General features: G+C 36.1%; 1 long non-coding RNA gene across 1 annotated transcript; it reads right to left on the bottom strand.

Annotated features, from left to right (window-relative positions):
- Positions 1 to 3,209: 3,209 nt before the first annotated feature.
- Positions 3,210 to 3,393, bottom strand: LOC105316779 (uncharacterized). The gene is made up of 3 exons (XR_002184167.1): positions 3,375 to 3,393; positions 3,284 to 3,313; positions 3,210 to 3,233 (listed from the first exon to the last, which is right to left on the bottom strand). It is a non-coding gene; the product is annotated as an uncharacterized LOC105316779 (long non-coding RNA).
- Between the last annotated feature and the right edge of the window lie 3,236 nt (positions 3,394 to 6,629).

Below are 6,629 nucleotides of genomic sequence, written 5' to 3'. Positions count from 1 at the left end.
AAAGCCAGGAGAGGTCAATTTCTCTTTCTGACTTTCACTGAGAAGTTATTCACTATGACTGCAAGCTACCTGAAAATGAAATATAATACATGAAATTAATTTATATCTTTAGTGATCATGTTTCGCCTTATTTTTTAATTAAAATTAATTAGTCAGTATGATAGTGACAAAACTCCTACCAGATTCAGTCTTGAATCTACCATTATATTACTGCAGACAAGACATAAATCTCGAATAAGGCCAGTACAAATGAGAACACTTCGAGGCAGACATAGACCAGTGTGCACTTGTGCAGTAAACAGAATTTTAATCTATCGCTGTCCATAGTCCGCACACTTGACTCAGTTTACTGTCGACATTCGTAAATTGTTTGTAGGGATAGAGTCTTGTGTGAAGCAAATGCACCACCATAGTGGGGTTTCACTTGTATATAGCCTGTAGTGATGTTAGCAAGTGGCATCAAGATGGAATAAACTTATGAACATCAAGAGATTAAGACCTTGAGCTTCGCTTGCATATACATTCACAAACACAACTGTGTGGCTGCAAAGCTGCTTGTTATCACAGACTAGTTGCTATGGTTACAGTGTAACCACAAGACTAATAATACTACTACACTGTAGGAGAGGAGATATGACACAGTTCACCTTTGATTAATAATTGCAAACTTCATTTGCATCCAATTGGTATAACGTGATGAAAAATGGCCAGTAGTACCTCTTCTAGCTGTAATTTAAAGCATCAAAATAGTCGAAATGAGAACTTCACTAAAAACGATGATAATTGCAGTTGTGAATAAAATCTTAAACTAGTGAAAATCTATTTATCTGATGAAGTAAAGAACAGGATCAAATTTAAGATGTGCTGTCTCTTTCTGCTTCTTACATTGATGTCTATAAGCAAAGTAGAAAATATTCTTCATGCAATGGTGATTTTCACAACTGTCAAGGGTTTTCATGGATCGTTATAGTTTCAGCAGTACAAGCCTGTTGTGTGATACAGTCATCAGAAAGCTGCCATTTTGCATCACGTGATACCAATGGAATGCAATTGAAATTTGCAATAATTTAGTCAACGGTCAACCGCGTGAGTCATACATCCTCTGATACAGTATAATAGTTCTGGGGGAAGAGACAAGAGCAATATCACATGACTTAAAACTGGACCCTTATCATTGTTTGTCAGATTATCCCCATATATGGGATCTTCTTCAGCATTACCTTCATGTTGCTGCTTCTATTCAGACGAGATGCAGGCGGAGACTTTAAAAGCGTTTGAGAAATGTCCTTGTCCAAGCACTTGAAGAGGTTTGTCACTCGTTCGTCCAGGATTGAATATTATGGTGCTGTAGATGGTGCAATGGAAGACTTTCAAATGATGCTTGACGTAATAGAATTGCCAATGGCATGAATAACAAAGTGGATGAACTTGATTTATTTTTTAATTGCACCACTTCGCTTTCCCAATTACAATCGTTCTGGTAATTCCAATGGCTAAATTATTATTAAGTTGTTATCAGAGCTCTGCATAATTACCATCAACATTTCTGTTTTACTCAAGTCATTTGTGTGCCAGTCAAATTTATTGTTTTAGATTCATGTTTCGACCCATTTGTCTAAACAACCGAGTGAAGTGAAACTAAAGAGTTGTGTGTCATGTACACAAGGTGTAATATTGTGTAAAGCTGTACAAAGTAATATACCCTTGTGTCATCAATTTTTTAACACAGGAGTTTCACAATATGCCATGTACCTTTATCAGAGGCACAGACACCAGAACAAATCTGACTGATAGGGAATCAAAGCAGATTGTGCTAAATAGGGATATGGTACTTTATAAAAGAGGTTTTGTTGCTATTTAACCTATGGGATTGTTACGTAACAATTTGAACGTCAAATGCTTTCTTCATGATGATCTGAAGGGAGATTCGTCATCAGAATTCCTTCTTGGCACTTTGTGATATAATGGGACTATTGAAGTTATTGAATGAAAGATTACATAGCTGTTTATCACAGAGTGCAGAGAACACTTACATATTTTAAATCAAAAGAATGTTGACAAGAAGAAGGTTGATGCACTCATAGGTTCAGCGAGTTGAAATGCCTAAACTTGATGACAAAATTGAGAATGAGGACAATAAAGCTGAGATGGAATATGTGACCACATATGACAAAACTAGGCTATCTATGGGATTTTGGTACAATCAGTTTTTGGTACTTACAGATAGAGATAAAATTTCCTTTCCAGTGATATCCCGTTTATGACAATGCACAATAAAATTTGGAAGTTAGGGACGCTGTTTTGATGATTGCTCTGGAATACTAGTATTATTTTTAATGTTTCCGTTTCATGCCCGTTCACGTAGTAAATGAAACCACACCCACTACGTAAAACCACACCCAAACCAATTAATAAACGGGGAATGACGAAAGAAGAACTTTTGACTCACATTTGACCTTGCTTTTGACAGCATTTGTACTATCTTTTCTTGTATAATGGACATCTAAGAGTTGTCTATAGCCCTGCCATTAATGGTGACTTCAAATACTAGTAAGTTTTTTCATTACCAAGTTATAGAGTTATTTTTATGTCTTCCATGTGCTAAAAGTCCTTTTATGGACTGTTTTGAACACGGATCATCCACATACTTCATTCAAATCCAGCCATCGCTTTTCCTTGTGTTTACAGGTAATATATATATTATTTTTATTTAGAAGTATAATTAAGTTCATTACATGTAATTTAATAATAGTTTATTGTCTTTGCACTTGTGGATGAATTCTATGAAAGATTTGTTGTTATTGTTATGTTTAATGATGTTTCTTTCACATACTGTTGTAGCAGGGCCTCCTCCTCTTCCTCATTGGCCTCTTTCTTAGCCACATCCCCCCCTTCCTTGGCCACCTCCCACTCTTTTACGGCCACCTCCTCCTCCTTGGCCACCTCTTCCTGCTCCTCTCCCACCACCTTGTCGCTGCTTCCCTTTACCCCTATTTTGTCTCCTGTTCTTCTAACAACAAAAAGAGATTAAGTTATTATTGTTTACAATAATGCTTCATTGTTACTTTGAATTTCTTTCCTTTCTCTCTCTGTCTCCCTTCCTGTGCCTGTCTTCTCCTGTCTCTGTCTCATCTGTCCCCTCTGTTTCGCTTCCTGCCCCTGTTTCTTCCCCATCATCACTGTCCTTTATTTCTCCTTTCTCCCCCTTCTTTCTTCTATTAGTTCCAGCTGTCCTAATTTACAATGTCAAAAAGCCTTTAACATACACTTAAATTTTGTTTACTTTTAAGAGCTGGCCGAAACTGTTCCAAGTCTTTAAGTTAATTAGGGTGAAATTAAAGTACAAGTAATTCAACTATTATTAATTTAATTACCTAAGGGCCTTCCTTCTTTCTTCTTGCCTCATTTTTGTAAATAAAACTAACCAAAATACAATTCAAAGTTACTTTTAAATACAATACTCATTCCTACATCTGCTTGACAGCAACAATTATTAGATTGCAATCATAAAAGAAAACTTACTTAGGCCGTTTGATTCTGTTAAAAACCATGTCATTTTCAATGTCAATTTCACCTTTAAATCTTACAATTCTCCTTTGTACTGTCTCCACTCTCCTCTTTGTCTCTTTCTCCTCTGTCCTCTCTCCTCTGTCTTTTCTTTCTCCCTGACTTCTTTTTCTGCTATAAATACAGTTATTTTTTACTTTGTAAGGTACAACACCAACATACAAACAACTTACCAAGTTCATCTACCAAAAAAAGCATTATAGTTATCACTATAGGGTTACACATTCCCAACTTGCCATCAGATGGATGGACCTCAATGAGAACATCCTCTATTGAGGCAGCCATTACTTTTTGATTTTGAACTTAGTTTCATGTGTCTTATTTTATATCCTAAAGGCCACAGTTGACACTTGGTGTTCTTTGATTGGCTGTGAATGACGCAATGACTTCTATTTTGGTATTCTCCTCCCACACATTTTTATGATTAGTCCTCTCACCTGTAAAGATTAACACAGATCACCTGCATGATAACTTCGAGACTAACTTTCTCTCAGCCTTCTTTTTTGAGTTAGTAAGTTTTAAACAAAAATAAATGTTTGTGTTTATGTTGACGTCTCACGCACATGCTAGTTCCACACCTATAGGAGATCGATAGTTTGAATATTTGGCATTCGAACTAGTTCCACTCCTATTTCAGGGGATCAATAGTTTGAATGGTGTTCAAACTAGTTCCACTCCTGTTTCAGGGGATCAATAGTCTGTTTGTTGTTGACAAACTAGTTCCTCTCCTGTTGAAAGGGGATCAATAGTATGTGCATTACACAAACTCATTTCTGTCATTCATTTACTGATCACATGGAGAAGTTCTTCTATTATGACCGAATTGACCATAATTACCACATTTTTATTGTGTTGCAGGTGGTTGTAACGATTGCCGTGGAGAATGTGGTACTTCGATCACCATTGCGAGGTGTGGTTGAACATTTAGACCTGGTGTTGATTGTCAAGATGATCTCGTTTGTCGAGGTGCATCAGGAAGTGGGCAGGTTACATCATTACATTTGCATCTGCAAAGCGATCTTATCTTTACGTAAAGGTACCATTTCCTTTCACTTGACATACCCTTTGGTGGATATACATTAGGTAGATCATCTTCCATTATTTGAGTGTCCTTTTTCAGCAAGTTGAATTGTGTGACAGGGCCATCTACAACTTGTCTGGCTACAACTAAACCAGGTAAGGTCGCATTTACAACAAAGTGTTGAAATCCTTTAATGCCTTTTCTTTTCTTGAATAATGTAGCAAAGTAACTTGACCTGTCAAATGTTTCTACAATGAGTTCACCATTGCTACGTCCTATACTTGTTAACAGCAGATGATTGTTCTACAACTTAAACGAAGTCATCCAATGAGTCCACCTCTGCGTTACGGATTTTTTTCTTTAAAAGTCCAAAGCACCAGTCTGGAGAAAATTTTGTGTCCAACTGGCAGAAAGGATATTGAAATGGACGCATTAAGTCCATTAAGTCCTGTCACGACTCTCCATAAGAGGTACTAAAATTAATAAAGAATTACATTAAAAATGTTCATTATTGTGCATGCATTATACGTACTTGAATAACTGTATTATTTTTATTTTGCCCTGTGCAGTTGTCAGCATGGAAATGAATATTGACTGAGTTAAGGCCATGATACTTCAAATAAAAATGTACCATGCTTAAGACAGGATTTGCCCCTTTACCAGTGTCAAATGATTTATCGATCAAGAATTAACCTGCTGTGGGATAGCTTCACAGCAGACTCCAAAAATGCCATATTTCCTGGGAGTAAGAAAATAAATTGGACATGCTTGTAGTGGACTTGAAGGATAGTGAACCTTTAAAAAAGTAAGTACGCTAGATACACTTTAATACTATAAAATGTTACCTGCTGAGCATAATCAAAGATATAATGTGCTACAATATTTAGCTTAGCAAGTGGCCTTGTCATTGGGGATTGTAGTTGTTTGCTGCATCAGTATACAGCCCGTTTAACAATAATTTTGCCTCTTTTAATACATCCTTATAGTATTCCCTTTCCTTTTTAACAAGACTTCTGTGATCCAGTGCCTTTTGCATTGCCTAAAAATGATAAATATAATACTTGTATCATTATAGTACTAACTTATACTTTTGTTATTACAGTAATAAGTTAATTACCTCAGTTATCCTTTCATCTGATTGCATGTTAGTACTTCTAATAATCAGTCCACTTTTCTCTTTACAAGTGGCACACAAGTCAGACATAGGCTTCATTTTTTCAATATAAGGCAGGTAGTGTTGCCGCTATATGTTGAATGTTGTTTCAGCACATGCTTTGACATGAAGCCTTTCACATGATTCCGCATACTCCTAGTATAACTGCCTTTTAGATGTACTGCATGGTAGGAACTTCTTATTCTCATAACTTTTCGTTCCAGGTATTCTTCCAGGAAGACTGATACCATGCACGTCAGCATAATTTCTAGTGAACACAAGAACCCTGAGGATGTCATCATAAGTCCAAGCGTGGTTTGGTGTCTTTCCAGTGTTTCCGTGAACTCTTATAAAAATAAGTACATAAAATTTAATTGTAAGTTACATACCATATATTGGGTATATTTCAATGCATTAATAATTTCGGAAAAAGCAATCCATTGCGAAAATAAATATGAAATTTTAAAATATGCGGATCAAAAGGAATAGAAGATATGTGGTATTGTGCAATTATTATGAACACGTGCCTTCATAACTATCCGTGGCTACATTCTAGTCTAACTCGAAGGCCATAAAGAGCCTTCTTTGCCAGTTAGAAGTGTTGCTAAGGTTGATTCAGAAGTGAAGTCAGCAAATGCTTCGATTGACTTACCAAACCAGGTGGTTGATGGAAATAATAGCAAGTAAAATATTTTTGGAATATAAAAGGCTTCCGAATTATTCCATCATTGAACTAAATATTTCCACAACTTTTCATGCATTGAAATATACCAGATATACAGTACCTTGGTATTAATCTATTCATTCGGTAGTTTTTCATGATTTCCTCAAACCTGCTTTTGCCACATCCATGTAGCTTCAAAAATGTTACTCTACATATCTAGTTGA

This window comes from Amphimedon queenslandica, unplaced genomic scaffold (genome assembly GCF_000090795.2).
Source record: "Amphimedon queenslandica unplaced genomic scaffold, v1.1 AMPQUscaffold_13498, whole genome shotgun sequence".
Taxonomy (NCBI): Eukaryota; Metazoa; Porifera; class Demospongiae; order Haplosclerida; family Niphatidae; genus Amphimedon; species Amphimedon queenslandica.
The sequence above is the reverse complement of the archived record's forward strand: the minus strand, read 5'-3'. Positions and strand labels throughout refer to the sequence as shown.